The following is a 19,093-nucleotide window of genomic DNA, read 5'->3' as shown; positions in this document are numbered from 1 at the left end:
AGAACGTCAAGAAAAGCATCAAATGGTTGTTTCAACATCTATCTATTCGGGGCTCTGAAGTTTTCGGGGCACTTTTTTTCCTACCCTTCTCCTACTTGAATACAAGGTCTGCAATGCCCATCCAGAAGGAAGGAAAAAGAAAAAAGAAGGAAACCAATAAAGAAAACAGAGGGGGTGAGGGCGAAGAGGTTGTGAAAGAAGAGAAGGGGAGTTTAGAGTTGGGGTCTCCGTTTTAGCCTCTTTTCTGTGCAGCTTTGGCGGGTGATATGCCCCAGGGAGGATATAAAAAGTGCCTGCACAACTGAATGTGTGTCATTGGGTGGATTTAATAACCGCTTAATTGGTAGATACTCTTGGAAGAATACAATCGTAAATTAATCATTGCAAAGAGTGAAAAAAATGATATGTAATAAGATCAAATTACCTTGAGTTTTTTTTTTAGTATTAAATTGAAGATTGTTATCACAAATATAAACAAATTGTCTTGATATATTTATAAAGCAGGGGTTTGCAAGGACTGGATTTTTTTATGCTTCCACCATCCAGTGAGTTTATAACCTTCTTCGGCCTGTTCCGAAACTAGATTGTCCCATCCTATTTGTGAAATTGTATAAACTTGGAAGGGGGACCATAGATATATATTTATAAGTGTTGTGATTTTCGTCACGTTTGTGTTGCCTTGATTTTTTGTTTTTTCAATTTTAGGATATTTGAATGTTTTGTTATTGATTATAGGCCTGAAATTCTGATACTGGCTGCTTCTGTGTGATACGATTGGCAAATTTAATAAAAAGTCTAAATTTTTGAGCATTTTAGCTCAAAAGTTTATGGAGATTTGTTTTTCCAAGATCTTTAATGTTTAAATTTGTATTTAACTGAATATGATTAAAATTTTTTGTGTTATAAACTAATTACAAACTGTAAAATATAAATAATTTTTGTTTTATAATTATTATTAAATAAATATATATATATATTACACAATATGAAATACTACATTTAACTAACAGGTATGAAAGTTTTATAATATGAATTTTATAAATGATATTATGAAGCAATATACAATCACTTTTAGGAGTCTTTGATATTTCTTTATTTTTTAGAACTTAAAGCAAGAATTATTAAAAAAAAGTTATATCATCCAAGATATCAAAAATCACTCATAATATCAACAAACGTGCATTCTTTGACACGGATTTCCGAGCTTATTATTTTACAGGGGAAAAAAAGTTCCAAAACAGTTTACTTTTCAATAAGTCTTTGTCAAATATCAAATAACAGCAATTAGAAAGAAATCAAAACAGTTATTACAAAATGGAACCAATTATAAGTTTTTTCTTTAAAGTTTTTACAACCTCTCCATTGCCATTTCAGAAAATCTAATTTTGCATACAAAACATTCAACAAACTGATGAAAAAACATTTCTGTGGAGAGTTTACATTAAAACCATAAATGAATAGAGAAGTTATAAAAAAAAAAAAAAAAATGGCGCCGCATCACGGAATAGGATTCAACCGGTCTTAATAGCTCACCTGAACTCGAAACGACGGTTACAGTTTACCTGCAGGTAATAGAACGAATAATGAAAGGAGAGGAAAGAGCAGGTAAAAGTCCCTCGGGGTTGTTTTGATCCCGGGATTCGCTTTCCCCATTTCTTTCCCCCTCCTTGCATGAAATGATTCATCCAAGCCGCGAGAAGATGCAGAAGAAAAGTGGTATGAAATTATAAATTTTATCGCCACTTTCGTGTTGGTTTTAAGAGAGATTACAAAAATCGACTAAGGCGATTTTATTTCCGAAAGCAAATGTTAAAATGCGTATCTACTAGAAATGCATGTCATAAATAACCAAGCTTTAAAAAAAAATTAAAGTTAAACATTTAAAGGCCTCTTTCTTATATTTTCTTGGGATACAATTTACTCCCATTTTTGCACGACAGGAAAACAAAACATACACATTATTGTTTGCGATTAGTAGTTTCTTTTTTGTATTAAATTTTTCATTATTTTTTTTGTTTCTTTTTTCGTGTGTTTTGTAATAGTAGAAATAATAATATCAATGACAAATCGTCAAAATATGATGTTAAATATCCACATTTTGCTTCATTCATATAAATATTGCATAAAAAGATAAAAATTTAGATATTTGATATTAAATACAATCAATTTCGAATATTATATATATGTGTGTGTGTGTGTGCGCGCAAACATATTTTAGAAGCTGCGTGGCCTAACTAAAGAAGAAACTTTAGAAATTTTGACTTCGCTTTATTTCACTAAAGAAGGCATTTTATGTGCAAGTGACGATGATAAAATTGACGTTCTTTTATATCGCGACAAAAGAGCAGAAGAGACCAACATCTTTCCCTTCAATGATTTTATTATGAGATTTTGATAGGAATTTCTTTGACATGTGTCGCTTTAGGAAGGGAATCTCAGGAGAATCTCATTAAGAATTTTTATCCCTTCATTCGGAGCGTATGAAAATGTTGAGACCAGCAGTTTTATAGAGCGCGTATAGAAATAATTAAATAAAAAAGTGAGAACTGGATCAGGAAATAAGAGAACATTTTAGAATGAAGTTAATATGGGCTAAATTAGGATAAAAATTAGAAAATTAATAAGGATTTAAATTAGATTAAGAAATATCATTACACACTTACACAAATAACCATTAAATTTTTTATAGGAATTATTTTTCTCTTAATCTCTTAAAATGTTACAGCAAAACACTCCCGAAAATATAATTAGCTCGCAGAAACGATCGCCATTTTTTTTAATAAGTTCATTTTTAAAAATATACATTTGCATTTTTTTGTAAGATCTGCATTATAAAAATTAAAAATGAATAACGATAATTTCACATAATATTTAAAAATTGAAAAACTAAACTGATTTCGAAGAAAATATGAGAATTAATGGCAACCAATTCGAGAACACTTAATAAGCATCAAATGCACCACACTGATTTAGGTTAGGAGTGTCTAATTTATAAGCAGGAATAGAAAAGAATATCATAGCTTATTTTAAACAATTGCAATTAGATGTTACTTGATAAGATTTACTTGATTATAACAATAAGGGCCAGTGAATTTACGACTTTCAATAGAAATTTTTCTCAAAATATAAGAAATAGCGAAAAGCTTTTAAATATCTTTTTAATAAACACAATTTCTAAAATTGTCCTTGCCCAATCCATTACATAAATTTTTATGAATTAAATATTATTGTTAAATATTGCAACTGAAAACAATAGCATAGAATGTAAAAATTTTAAGTTAAAACAAAACTCTTGAAATATTTAAAAAACATACATCAAAGAAGAAAGCACACTCTTAAAATGTGACACATTTACAATCTGTCATATTTTAAAATATGGATGTATTTTAAAATTTAAACAAATAGTAATTCCAATAAACGCTAACATATTACAAAAAAAATATAAGCCCTTGGGATTTGTTTTTCTCCGCTCAAAAAATTTATTAGGATTCAGAGACAGAGTAGAAGAGGACTCCATTATTCATGGGAACAAAACAATGGGTCTGCAACGCACATTCATACGTTCGTCGCAACACCTGTGCATAGGTATTGCGTCAGCGAAAAATGCATGCCAAAGTCCACAATTAATGGGACCATGAAAAAAAAAAAAAAAAAAAAAAAAAAGAATATGTAGATGAAGTTCAACAATTTAGGTATTTAGATTAGGTTTATGATAATCGTATTTTGAACTATGAATGGTTCGTTTTCAGATTTCGTAAGTTAACAAATTGAAAAGAAAAAAAAAAAAAAAAAAAAAAACTTAGACAAAGGATTTTTTTTAGACAATTTGCGTAATGAATGATTCATTAAATGAATACCTGAATGAAACAACGCATAAAGAAGTTCGTTGATCAAAAATAGCAAAAACAGACATAAAATAAATCAATTGGAAAATGAATACCGGAAAGGATTTTTTAATTTTTTTACGGATTTCATAACTGTGAATATATTTACGAGAGGAGAGCAAAATTTCAACTAACTGTTCGTCTGTTTAGCTGTGTGTAAATGGATGCGATAACTCAAAAAGCGTATCCCTCTAGATGAATGATTCATTTATAGTCTTTATATCGGAATTACATATCTGCGTTTCGGTTTGGACTGGCTTCGGTTTGTTTATTTGTTTTTGTACACAATATGAACTAGATAAATAAAATTTGGCATGTGGTTTCAGCTACAAAAATAAATATTTAGTGTAAAATATGGACTCAGTCAGAATGGTAGGTCAAAGGAAAAAAGTCCAAGATGTATACTATATTCTCTTTATTATGCAAGGAAACTTAATACAAAGTAAACCATTTTATCTAAATATATTAGAAAGCTGTAAGGAGAACAACACTCTTGCTAGCTTTACATATTTTCAAAAAATGGTTAGTTTGGGTTTTTGGCACAAGGGCCATTCCTGTTCAAAAAATGGATTCGAATTTAAAAAGTTTTTTTAGAAGAACAAATTAAGGCCTCCCCCCCCCCCCAACCAAATAGATAATGGAACAAATGTTATGGGTTATAAACAATAATAATTTCATCAGTTTTTGATAGGCAATTCAGTTTGATTTCAGAAAAAAAGCATACGACTAACAAATACGAATTAAGCAAGGAACTCCATAAACATATCTCATACAGTCCAACTTTCACAGCGGGAGGATGGAAGCGGGCAATTTTCTTTCGGGGCCAAAAAGACTTAATGGGGAGGGGAAATTAGCCGGAGTGCTTCATGTGTCCAAGATAAGAGAATGGCTGATGTTACATGCGTGTGAAATGCACGTTAGGTGGCTCCCTCCCCCTCTACACATTCGAAGATACATCTAACGAGTAAACGGCACGCATTTTGTTCGTGCGTGATTCTTTTACCTTGGAGTAATGAACAGGGGAGCTATAGATATTGATTTTTCTCGCACGGGAACGAACAGTTGCCTGTTTGCAGGTGGTGGTTGAAACAATCCAAAAGATCGGAACGCTTCTATAGGAAATTGCCTTGAGTTTGCCGTCTGTGGAAAAATTTGTAGAATTTACGAATACATATGGTGCATGTTATGTGAATGAACAAAATAAGTAAAAGGCTATTTTGACTGGCATTGTTATTTTTGGTAATATTAATAGATAGGTAAAATTTCTTGATAAAAATCTTTTTTTTTTCACAGTTACGAAATACAAAACAAACAAATATAGAACATGTCATTTGTAAAGTTAAGAAAATTTCAACAGTCTTGTAGTTACGAAATTTTTTTTTAAATTGAAATTAATAATTAGCAACACTTAATCGCTATTTTGTGCTTGAAAGGTGTTACCATAATTTAAAATAAGTATAAATTTTCCTATTACCTTTTTTGAACATAACGACGAAAGATTCTGTTTATTCGTGAAGCGCTAGTTGTATTGGAGATGAAACTATCAATAGTAATATTTGATAAAAAATAAACGTACTTGATTTGCGAACTAATATCATGAATTTTCGCCTGAATTATGACTCAGGATACATCGTTTGAACTTAACAATAGGGCAACAGAAGTTGGCGACATTTTTGCCAAATTCTTAAATCTAACCAATGCATATAATCTCCTTTATGAATCACATGATTAATTTATTGTTTACAAGCGGAATATATTTTCATACAAATATACAAAAAACGTTTAGCCATTTTTCAGTCACATAAAATGTTTTTAATTTTCACAACAATCTTATATTATTCAAATATCCCAATCTTTTGACCTACTTCAAGAGCACCAAAACCAGCAATAAAGTAACATCGAGAATCAAATCTTGATAAGACTCCACCCATAAAAATCATTTTTCGCTCGATCGACAAGGACTTTCCAATTACATCTACCGATGCATCTGTAGATGCAGACAACATCGTTTCCAATAGAAAATTGCGAAACCAAATCACTCCCAAAGGGTATCCGTGACCCATTGCCTGGAGATGCTATCTTGTGGATGCATCAGCAGACCACTCCCATACTTAATGCAATTAAAGAAATAGCTCAAATCCAGTTCTTACACGGGTGGATGACATCGCTGTCATCAAAATGCACTCTTCATCAAGATTGCCAACTTCATTTGATGACCTGCCGGGAAAACAATGGCACTGGAGAGCAGACTCTTCTTCCGGCGATTTGTGCAAATGATAGAGATGGCTATCTATAAAGACAAAAGCTCTACCTCCACTTATTCTGAAGGTTTCCAGTTTTCAGACAAATAAGCGTATGCAGGAATACACTCATTAAAAGAATATTTTAAGAACACTATCGTTATATAATGCTTCAGCGTTAAAGGATGGTCTATTTCAGCCAAATTAACGTCCCATTTCAAAGCTGTAAGAAGACTATTTTAGGACAGACCTTATAATTTTTAATTACAAGTAAATGGCGACAACGACACCCGACTCGGTAATCCCATCACACTAATGGCCAAGACCTTTGACCATGGTAAACCAAAAGTGTACCAAGCTCGAATACAGATCTTGCATGAATCATGCTGAATCCGTGAACCTTGATTGATCGATTAATTGAAATGTGGTGAGAATTGGAGTTTTGGCAACAAAGGTTATCTCCTAATGCCAAAAAAAAGCGCAGTCAATAAACATTAAAAAATTCAGGAAAGGATCCGAAGATATTGCTTATTAGAAGCAATTCGTGAGCCTTAGTTCCTCATATTTATACTTTGCCATTATCAGTTCATGAAGATAAAAAGTTTAAGATAAGTGCTTCTCCCCCCCCCTTCCTCTCAGCAATAGACAGGCATTCCAATAATAATAGTAATGATAAAAATCTGATTTAATCAGTATTATTTATTAAGATTTAAATTTACTTAACAGCAAACTAAATTGCTATACATACGTTTCATCTTTTAACAACATAAATCTATATTTGGAATTTAGAAAGTGAAACTTTATAAATTTAAAAAAAAAATTATTTTTTTGGAATGGTTCTTTTGGCATAAATGAAACATAAACCCACTTCTATTTTATTCCATACTCTATACATTCAACCGTTATGCAAATATTAATTATTGTCTCTGTACTAGAATTTTCACATGCTTTAGTGGATTTCCAGCAAGAAAATGGGACATCATGCAAAATTTGCATGACCGGAAGAGTACTTTTCGATTACGAAATTACAGAAAATGATAATGACAAAAGTTTAGTAAACCAAATAAAATTTTTATGGGTAAAAGAAACGATTTTCGGCTACTTCTTTTCTTCAGCAAACTACTCATACTCATGTGGCTTAACCAAACCTATTGTGCTTGCATAGTTATAATATTGTGGAAACGAAACACTTCACATGATTAGAGATTCACATCTGTGGATTTTATGCATTAAGTTTAAGGTACAGAAATAGGTTTAATCATGCACCTCTCACTTTTAGTGACTATATACAGTAGGGACGCTGCGGGAAATTGGTGCCATGGTTGTTGATCTAATTGAATCTACGGGTGGGAGGGCCATAAACCCTACAGTTTTCACGCGTTTCTACCATGACGTGTCCAGGTTAGAGAACACGCTGCTTGATCTATTCATCTCACCCAAATCCTTAAAGAGGGGTCCCTTTAAGGAACGGAAATTGGCCCCACATTGTCCCTACTAAAAAAAAAGAAGATTGAGTCACTGTCTTGGAAGGATCAGCAACAAGTATGCGTTTTCCCGGAACTGTTTCTCCACACCCTCCTGCAGCCATAAGGTGACAAATCCCACTTAATGGATGAGAATTGATGGCTATGATCTTATTAAGCAGTTAGAGCATTTAATTTTATTATGTTCCTATTTGAAGAGTCGTGGCCTTGCTCTTCCGTTTTATTATTGCGTAATGAAAGTCCTCGGGCTCATATTAAGCAGAAGTTCGCTCGTGTTTTGCAGGCACTTTTAGTGTGCCCTTAAATTTAAATTGACAAGGAGTGGGTGGGGGATATGGTATTTCCTTCCTGGTTTTAATTTTTAAAACATTTAACAGTAGTTTTGAATCTGAAAAAATGACAAAAGAAAATTGTTATTTAGGTCAACTCTGAAATTTTTATTTTTTTGAAATTATTATTGATGTTTTTTTGTGTGTGCATCCATTAATTTTATGATCTTAACATGCAAAGAAGGCTATAAATAGAAACAAAAAGAGGAAGTGGACTGTCAGTAGATACCATTATTCTATTATTTTGTAGACTGGTTAATGAAAATGTGGACAGCACACGTTTGATAACGTCTGTACTATTTTGAAATTGGAAGAAATTTAGAGAAATCAAAAAACTAATATTATCCTTTTTTTTTTCTTTCTTTTATTTTCACTTTCATGGTACAAATTTTCATTACTTAACAGAATTGTATGATATGAGAAGAATTAAATATTTTATGGACTCCGATTTATATAAATAGAAAAAAAAACCCATCTAAAGTAGTACGCTTTTATGTTATTATTGCAATAATATTTCTAAAGCATGTGATTTTAATTAAAGAATAAAGCGTCTTTCATTACTTGAGAATCTTGATTTCATTCTTTGTCCCAAAACTGAGAAATATGCCTCAGATTTGTCTAGTTTGAATCAAATGTTTTGATTTACAATTTTAATTTATAATCAAGTAACTTGCAAATTAAAAAAAACAAACAAACTCTAATTCAATTTAATTGTAAAAATTTAGTTTCCGGAAAATCCATCTTTCCAATTTTTACAATCCATTAAATATAATTATTTCGTCAAACTGAATAATCCCACTTACATGAATGAATATTATTAAATTTACTAAACAGGCTAGTGTCATTTTTACAATCGAAGATAAAATGATCCAAATAAATCATGGCTTGAAAGCGTTTTTTTATTTCACAGAATATCGAAACGAAAATCCAGAAAATCATTTTAGTAAAATAAGTAACGATATGTACTTGAGATAAAAGATATATAATTTTTAAAATTTTATTTGTACGAAATTGAAACTACCTATGTATCATCAACAACGATATTTTCAAACGGTATCTTACTCATTCTCTCTTTGTAGTTTTTATGCTAAAAGGGCCATTAAACTTTCAGCAACAAAATTTACAATCCGGAAAAAAGAGATAAGATAAAAAAACCATAACAGATAAACAGTAAAAACGCCTCTAGAGATTTTCTTAAAAGCCAACTTTCTTTTTCCATCTGCATCCAAATGGAAAATCGATATCAGTTTCAAAACTTTCTTCCTTCCAAGTCCAATTTTCGTTCCGTTTGGGCCAATGAAAATAAGAATTCTATTCAAACGAAACTGAATAAATATTTGCTGCATTTTCACTGTGTCTATATGATTTCTGAAATGGTGAAACGCAGTTCCTTTTCCTATGTATAAATTTTAAATATAAAGATATCAAATCATTTTCGAAATGGTTTGGGTAAACAACCTATCAAGTTCTCAAAACGCTCACATTCGAATATTTGAAAAGCCAGAAAATATTTATAAGTATGAAACGTAATGCTTCAAAATGTGAGTTAAAACCATCGAAGGGTAAGTAATTTACATATTTTTAAAAATGCCATATTGGAAGACATTTATTCGAAACAGAACCTATTTATTCCAATGAATCTTGAAGACGATTTTTTAGATTCAAATTGTCTAGAAATTCTCCATAATTTATTATAATGCAGTACTACAAAAAACGCAAGTCGACGATCTACAGAGATACTTTGCACTTTATTGCAATGCTTATAAAAATATATTTCAGAGTACGAAATATTAGAAAACAAATACCTATAAATGTGATTGCACAAACAAATAAAAAAAAAGGTTTTAATTGCAAGTATTTTCAATTCACTCGCCAAAATAATGCGTTATTTATTTGCTATCAATAATTTTAGAAATCTTATATTTTCGGGCATAATTTCAGCATTATTTCTGAATTTATAAAATTTATATTAAATTTTAAACAGAAAAACAACCCTGACATCGGAAATCTGAGTCATTTAATCCACATGCTGTCGTATTTAAATTATATTACAGAATTTAACAACAATATTTACAAATTTACTCGCTGAATAAATTAAAATTAACGCATAAATATTTTTACATAATATAATTTTCTGATTAATTATAATCACAATAAATTATTTTTTGTAATGCCATTCATTTAATTTAACATGCGAAATTTCTAGTCGAAATAAAAAAAAAAAAACTTTCATTCTTACAAAACTAACTCAAAAGAAGTTAATAGTTTTTCATTAATTCTTCAAAATTATTGCTAATACTCTTTTTTTTTATATAAAAAAATAAAAGAACCCAAAATTTATTTAATCCATATGTTGTTGTATTTAAGTTACATTAAGGAATTTAGCAACAATATTTACAAATTTGCAAGTTGAATTTATTAAGATTACTGGATTTGATAGGTCAATTCATAATTTTTTTATATTATGCTACTTTTTGATTACTTATATCACAATAAATTATTTTTTGTAATACCACATTTTTTGCAATATTTGTAATACTTATTTAATTTAACATGCGAGATTTTTAGTCGAAATAAAAAATAAACTTTCATTCTTACAAAGCTAACTCAAAAAAAGTTAATAGTTTTTCATTAATTCTTAAAAATTATTGCTAATATTCTTATTCTTTTTTTTTTTTCTTCTCATTTACAACAAACCCTCTACCCATTTTTTCCTAAATAATCGTTAAAAGTATCAGACAAATTTAGAATTATTATCGAAGTAGTGTTATAAATAAGGTAAAATACTAAAAATAATCTCTGTGGTTCACATTACGAAACTTTCTGTCTAACTTCTATTGTTATAAAGCGAGGGAAAAATGCCATTTCCCCTTTTTATTTGTGTTCTATTTACAGAACTCATCCATGCACCAACGGATAAGGATACACCATTTAAGTTTATTTGATCAACTCTCAACATTTAACACCTGACATCGATACGCCTACACACTAATTCTGCTAACTTTAAAGGAAAATTCTTCACTACCCCTCCAGTTACAAAGCCTTCATCATGGCCAACTGACCTGTAGTTAGCCGCATGAGTTCGAGTTAGGCTCGTTGGAAGTGCGGATGTAAGCTTTTTTTTTTTCGACCGATAATCAGCTGCAAGTAGAAACTTTTGTCGACCCAGCAAAAATAAAGCAAAGAGAGAGAAAGTGAGGAGAAAAAAACATCACAAAGAGAAGCGTAGGATGTTGTTGAGCAAATGAGAAAGGTGGGAGGTCAAAGATGACTTAAGGTCTCCAAGGCAGAAATCACGAAGCGAAATTCTGCCGCAGGATGTTTTTCCACACGTTGTATGATTTATAGATTTTTTTTCAGTGTAATGCAAATTTGTAAACTTTTTATTATATAATTTTTTTCCTTTAGAGAAAGATATCTATGTATGCTCACGAGAACAGCATTGCATGTTTAGTATGATTTTAAAGCATTTATGTATCTTTTGAAAAATCTTAATAGTCCTGTCTAAAACTTGAAAATTTATGTGATTTTTTTTTCATAGTAAAAACTGACAGTTTTAATTCTATTTTTGCTTTGTTTGGAACTTCTAAAATAATCCATTAGCAGAGACGTCACATTCATTTGATAAATGTTATTGCGCATATTATCTAACATTTAATCGAACGTTTCTCAATGCTACGTCTTGCCCAGATGTGCAATGGATTTTAAAATTAAATCGCCGTGATGCACTTAAAATGCATAACGCGAGCATAGTTTCAAGAAGTTTTTAAGTTAAATAGATGAAAAGCCGTTTGGAAACAAGTTTTGGAGTTGAATACATGAAATGCAGTTTGGTAACTAGTTTTTAATAAATGCAATGGATAATACAAAAATCCTCCTCAAATGCTTAAAACCAGGAAAGAAAATATTTTCGAGAAACTGATGAGTTAAAATGGCTATTTTATTTGATTAACTAGAATTTATTTTTTTGAATTTACAATTCAACTCTATCTGATATGTTTGAATGTTTGTGGGAAGTGAAGCCAACTTCACTTCGCTTTAAAGCTTCTTGATCTTTTGAATCGTCGGTCATTGAATTCATCAACTTTTCTTCTTTCAACGTTTTAGTTCAATTGCATCATTTAATAAAAATACTTACATACTGTTAAATTCTCTTTTAAAAATTTGAGGCACATTAGTTCAACTATTCTTATGTGACTGCAACGGCATTCTTAGAAATAAACCAATTTATTACAAATTGATTTATTTACACCGCGAACATCAGATGCTAATCTTTCATAAAACTAAGCAGATGTCATTTGCATGAAATTATTGAAATAAAAATTGCTTCACTTTTTTTGCTGTCAATTTCCGTACCTGAAAGTATGATATTTTTAGGAAATATTTTGAGCGATATAAAATTGTATTTGCATAATAAACCCTAATTAACCACGATTTCCAAAGTAAAAAAAAGATCGAAATTTCCTTTCACAACTTTAATACAGATCGCCTGATCCCAATGCACTTAGGTGGGCCTCTTCAAACTACTGAATACTCATTTACTTACTTATTGCATTCCAAATTAATTTATATTCCAATTTAATTTATAAAAAGTCTCATAAGTTCTAACACCTTTTTCAAAGATTTTACATTCATAATTGATACATGGGCTTCATAAATAACATTCCACAATGACTATGGATTGAAATATCTACATTCTCTTTCTTTAAAAAGTTTAATCAATCATATGATTGGCGCAGTATGATCAGATCTGATCCTTGTACAAAATAAATAAAATTAAAACTTTTGATTTTTAACAATCATGTGAAGTCTCCATTAATAGATAATACTGCTTAAAAACAATGACTACATTTCTTAAAAATTACCAATTCCAACAAAATTATATGCACAAATATACAAAATCAAAATTGGCTAGCCGCACTGAAAACTCTTTCAAACAAGGAAGCCGTTGGAAAATATCATTTGTGATTGATATTAATAAGGAAGAAAGAAACCTGATTTGATCAGTTGAGCGAGTTACAAATTCGATGAAACAATTCAACACGCTCAAGGCTACTATCATTAAAATAGTAATCTGATACGGTTAAATAACAGCAAAACACATAACGATCATGGGTGGAGATTTCAACACGAAAAAGAAACTAGACAAAAATTAGCAGCAAATTATAATTACAGGCACGATACAAACAACGCACTTATTGTCAAATGTGACGCTGTCATTGTCAAAAAGACACGTTCCTTCCTATATATTTGCGTAATAGCACAGATCTATCTGGTTGGCCACACGCCGATCTTGCATAAAACAGAAAAGCAACCTGTTGAAAGGTTATAACGAACTTCCAAGTGCCAGCTTCCAGTGTTGTTGAGATAACCTAACAATGCTCCATTCTTAGGGCGTTGAAAAGATGTTCAACGCACATTAATTTCAAGAAGCGAAAGATGCCACTTGGCCATTTTGTTGTGCTTGTTTCATTTGAAGGCCAGACACGAAGGCAATTTCAGAAACAAATTGAGCTCCTTAAGGTCGAATGTGGACCTAATAAAAGAACGTCATCACCGATTTGGTGAGAAGGCTTTTTTTGCTGAAGGAGGAAGAACTCATTGCAGGATTTTGATTGCTATGCTGCGATTGCTTCCGTGTGTATTTCGTAAATGAATACCATAAGCAAATTGATTTGGGTACGAAGGCTGAATATATTTTAATACCGGAATGTGTACACACGAAATGCTTTATCACATTTTCTAATCCATATTTGCATAAGATTTAACGAAGGAATGAATGATTTCGTAAAAACTGTTGAACAACAAATTAATTAGAATAAAATTGAATTTCAAGGTTATGTTAATATTAGAGGTCATTTCAGTGTTATTTGTCAACCGTTATATCAGATGAATAATAATGGAAGCGCAAATATGTTTGACTAAAACCGAATCTATATTGGTAAATTAATTTAATGTAATAAAAAAATAAGAAGAACCAATCGGAATAGGCCATTGTTAATTTGATTCCTAAGCTTTCTTTCGTATTACTTTCTGATTTCCTATTACTCATTATACATGTAATTTAAGAACAATATATTATTTTTGATTAAATGCATTTAGAAAAGCAATGACCTTACGATAGAACAAATTGGATGCTTTTTATATTTAGTCATATCCTCTCCTTTACAGAAGAAAGATAGGGCAAACAACATACATAGCCATTTATTTATAAATTTAATTTATATAAGATAATTTGAAAAGAAATAAGATTGTTTCCGATTCTGTCCAATTTTATTTAATCAAAAAATCGGACAGAATTTCTAGATTATAATGTTTTATTTTAATGTACAGGTTGATTTAAATTCTCATTCAAAAGAGTTTTTAATTCGAAGTTAATTGCACAAGATAAAAGATATCTGATGTTCTAAATAAATCGTACACACACGAGCCATTTCCATGATTTAACATTTCTTTCCCCCCTCCCCTTAACATTATCTTTTTCAATATGATAAAGCAATATCTATTTGAAAAATGTTAATGGCATGGAAACTTCGTTTTCCATACAATACATTCAACATTCAGAGTTTTTAATTACAAACGAAACATTAGATAACGATTCAATTAATGAATTCCTAGATAATAAATGATAGCATTTAAAAAAGTACCTTCAAAATATTGCATGGACTAGCGATCCAATACTTAAAAAACACACACACATTCGAATACAAAAAAACGCATTGCTAAGGAAAATAAATGTTGAGCAAATTTTAAATAATAGGTTTTGCTCGACTGAAGAGCACTTACTTTAATTACAAGAAAGTTGTTTTTTTCTCCTTCATATATATGGGCTATTACTTTTCCATCTAAATAACTTTCCAGCAAATTCCCTGCAGCGAGGAGATGGGGGGGGGGAGACACAGTATTGATTTTTGTGCGTTAAAGCTTATGCGATAATTAATCATTCTCCACGAGATTCATTAGCCTCCAGATAGATCTGATCTTTATCTGGTGAAATATTTATCTGGACATACGAAGAACTGAGGATTAAAGTATTAAGTTCCTCTACTAAGATACATAGTAATTGGTTGGATAACATTACCGTGCTTAGTGGGTTCTACTTAGTATGCATGCGATACAGAAGCGTAAAAAGATGGTCTTTTTTTCCCTATCTGTTTTGTTCAGAAAGAATAATTGTAGTAGAGAGAGAGAGAGAAGAAAAAAGGAGAGTAATTACGGTTTCTTCCTGCTTCCAGCGCTTGTTGAGGTTATTTATAAACCTTTAATGTTACTCTGCGACGAGAAAATGACAGCTTTACCTTTTAAAATATTGATTATAATTAAGGTATTAAGGGCAAGTAAATAAGGAATTCATTATATAATAGCAAATGAGTAAATTAATTTAATTCATTTGTGGCAATATTTCTCCTCAATCAAGGTCTTATAAACTATGGGTTGTGACAGCAAATGATGTCTCTAGAACGTGACGAAATCGTCTGCCATAATCTTAAATATTACCATGCAAAAATTATTAAGGAAGAAATCTTGATTTCATTAATTTAATTAAAATTTTCTGAAGATTAATAATATTGATCTGAATTCACTTTTTAAAATAATTAATTAATTCTTCAGAAACTAATCTATTATTACTATTAACTCTTCTACGTATAATATATTTAGAATCATGGAAAAAAAATGAAAATGAAAAAATATAAATCAAACTGATCTTACATTTTAGTTCCATTAATTTTATTTTTAATTGTTAGGCAGCTGAAAAAGGGAGACAAAAAGAACAAGCAGACGATATTTAGTCATAAAAGAGGTGGAAAAACTCTAAAAGTTAAATAACTAGATATTTTTACGACAATGTTTTTATTAATATGTATTGAGCTTTCAATACTCAAAGATGTTGTAAAGCTTCACACAACTACAGATTTATTTAACTCAAAAAAATCTAATAATAATAAAAACATCAGTGAACATAATTAAGAATTATTGCGATTGACTTCACATTTAGACCAAATTAATTATTTTCTCAGGTTGTTTTAGAAAAAAAACTTCAAACCTTTTCAATATAAGAACTTTTAAAATAAAAATTAACTAAAAAAAAAAAGTTCCAAGGATGCACCTAATTGCTGGAGAAAATCCAATAATCTTTATTCTGCAGTAACTTCTATATATTTTTAATCTTTGTTGTGCGGCAAACTAATGGTGGGACTTAAGGCTTTTAACTAAATGCACTATAGACATGGTAAAAAATAAAGAAAATCGTTTTCAAGAAAAATTTGAAAGGCAAAGATTTAATTTAAGCGAAATGAGGAAAAATGAAAGTTTCTTATAAAACAATTGCCGAAAGTCAAAAAGACTAAAGAAATCTGAACGACAAAAGGCTTTAACAACAGAAAGTCAAATTTAATATTCAGAACACTGAGTAAAGCAGAGAAATAATCTAATGGAAAAGCCATGTTGAATGTTCTATTATTTTCGTTACATCGACCACTTAGGCGGCAGTGCATCCATAAAAGCACCAATTGTGACGAGAAGAAAGGGAGGGTAAAAAAAGGAAAAAGAAGAAGAAAAAAAAACTCTCTATTTAGACACACAGAGAGAAAGCAATCTTTTTTTGTTTATTCAATAATGGAAAAAGTACACAACCCACACACTACATCCTAGCTTGATTTAATCTTTCATTTATCTATTTTTTTTTCTTTTGGAGAAGTTTGTATTTGAAACTCTTTAGATAACAAAACAGCTCTGGTTCAAGCTCTTTGTATAAGTATTCCTTTTTTTTAAAATTTTTTATTCCATAAGAGTATAAACAATACACTTATATATAAAGAAAAATGAACAACAATTATCAATAAATGAATGAAATTTAAGTATCACAATGCCTATCACAGATCTGAATTCAAAGTCATTTTATTTAAAATATTTAGGCGAATCAGTCAGTCCGACGGAATTATATCAGAAGAAATACTTCAATTTTCGACAATAATTTGTGTTTGAAAACACAAATAAAAATTATAAAATTCGGTTTTAAAATTTTTCCATTTCTATTCAAAAATTTCCAAAGCATTCCTAATGACTTTGTGAATTCTAAATAATTTATCTATAGCAATTCTCGTTAGAAATAGTAGTCAGGATAGATTGACTTTCTGTTTACACTTCTCAAGAGGCCATTTTGAATTTTGTTAAGAATTTTAAACTGGCGAATGAATGCAGTAACTTTTCCACAGATATAAATATTTTTTGAATTATATTAAATGTATCTATTATAAAGATGTCAGCAGACTGCATTTAAAGATATAAATAGGCACAACAAAATGTGAATAAAAACAAGCTATTTCACAGAATAAATAAATGGTATTTTATTATAGATTTTTATGCATATTTTTATTTTATTTAACAACAGCGCTGGTGATAATTAAAATTCTTTTTTTTTTCGTTTAGATTTTTGTTCTGTTTTGGTTTTTATCACCAGATGAATAAATTCCTAAAGAATTCCAGATAGCTTTAATAAAGACGGTTACAACACAAAGCTTTTCAAATAAAATATAAAACTGCTACATAAAATTTATCGTTTGATCACGAAAAAGAAAATAAAATGAGGTGGAGCTTTAAATAACTTTATTGCCTTTGAAGAAACGCACAATTTTCGCTTACAAAACTCAACAGCATTCGATAGAAACCTCCGAAATAGGTCCACAAATCGTAGGAAAGAGAAAGATAATATTGTATAACGTAAAAGGAGTAGCTCTTTGTTCGGCAGAAAACAAGATCACGAGACCACGTCATCCATTACAGCAAAGTTACTTAAGAAACGAGTAAGATAAAACATTTTTTTTTCTTCCCTTGGCGGTCATTTTTTTTCTCTCCTTTTAAAGACAATAGGAGCCAACGAAAGCTACACCAAAAGATAAATTATTATTAAAAAAAAAAGAATGAAAAGATAAGGTCACAATAAAATGGCGTCTGTTCTTTTCTCACTGAATTCGAGTTCTTTTCTTTGCGTTCTTAAAGCGTAGGAAAAACTCATTCTGAATCGTATCTTAACAACTTTCTAGTTCTGACGAATAGCAGAAACAGAACAATGTGAATCCTTCACTTAGAACAAATGAAGGGGCATCATTTAAAAGATGGGCGTGCAAATGAAAAACAAATTACTAAGTAAATAGGTTTTTGAGAGGAAAAGCAAACCTTCGGGCGGAACTGAGAGCATTTATTTTAGTTATTACTTCTGAGATGCACTCGAAGAGCTCTTGAAATGAATGGAAGCTTTCACTGAGAGTGCACGGGGAGTGAATTATTAAAACATTTTCGACGAAAGCAATCAAAAAGGAATTTCGTTTGTGGCAGAAAATTAGTAAGTGCCAAGATCCGTTCCAGAGAAATAATGTATTTCTATGTTACAAACATTTATTTTAGATTAACGTTAGCGCTATTATAGGCATAACAATATCTATCGAATATTACTAGATTAAGAAATAATTTAAAACGTGATGAGGTTTATATATTTTCTAAAATGCAAGCAGAAGAATTTTTTGGTGCATTTTTTACATTTGTTATATTTGACAATCGACTTTTTACTTTATGATGCTTTAAGTGTTTTCGTTATTTTATTTAAGATAACTTTAAAAAATACCCAATCAAATCAAATAAAAAATCTATGAAGAATAATTGGAATTTGTAAATAATTTAGCAGTATGGAACATTAATATTTTGTATTGTATGGTAGAAGAGAACACTGATGAATATTTAATGCTATTATTTTAAACAGTAAACTATTATTAAAGAATTTTTAACTGAATCTAATAATTTTTGGAGAAATATATTTTAACATAAAATAAATTTTTATTTGATTTATTTTTGACATTTTCAGAAAAACGTGGCGAAAATATTTAAAAAAAAAAAAAAAAAAAACTTATTTTAGAAATTTTTATAATAAGAACCTGATTAGATTTTATTTGCAAATGAAATTCACTACACATTTAAAGTGCCATAATTATGCTTTTATGTTACTATTTTTATACTTTAATATTAAAACATTTATTTAATTTTTGAAAAATTTTATTTCATTGCAGATATACACATAAAGTTTTATTGAAATTGTGCTTAAAAATGTATTCCATAGCCATACATATTGGGATTTCCTTTTTTGTTAGCAAAACGCTGGACTC

The 19,093-nt window shown here is 30.0% G+C and overlaps 1 protein-coding gene across 4 annotated transcripts in view; it reads right to left on the bottom strand.

Moving 5' to 3' along the window:
- The window catches only part of LOC129964016 (neuron navigator 2-like), a 654,345-nt gene that overhangs the window by 38,255 nt on the left and 596,997 nt on the right, over positions 1 to 19,093 (bottom strand). The window lies entirely within an intron of this gene.

Source organism: Argiope bruennichi, chromosome 3 (genome assembly GCF_947563725.1).
Source record: "Argiope bruennichi chromosome 3, qqArgBrue1.1, whole genome shotgun sequence".
NCBI classification, from domain to species: domain Eukaryota; kingdom Metazoa; phylum Arthropoda; class Arachnida; order Araneae; family Araneidae; genus Argiope; species Argiope bruennichi.
The sequence above is the reverse complement of the archived record's forward strand: the minus strand, read 5'-3'. Positions and strand labels throughout refer to the sequence as shown.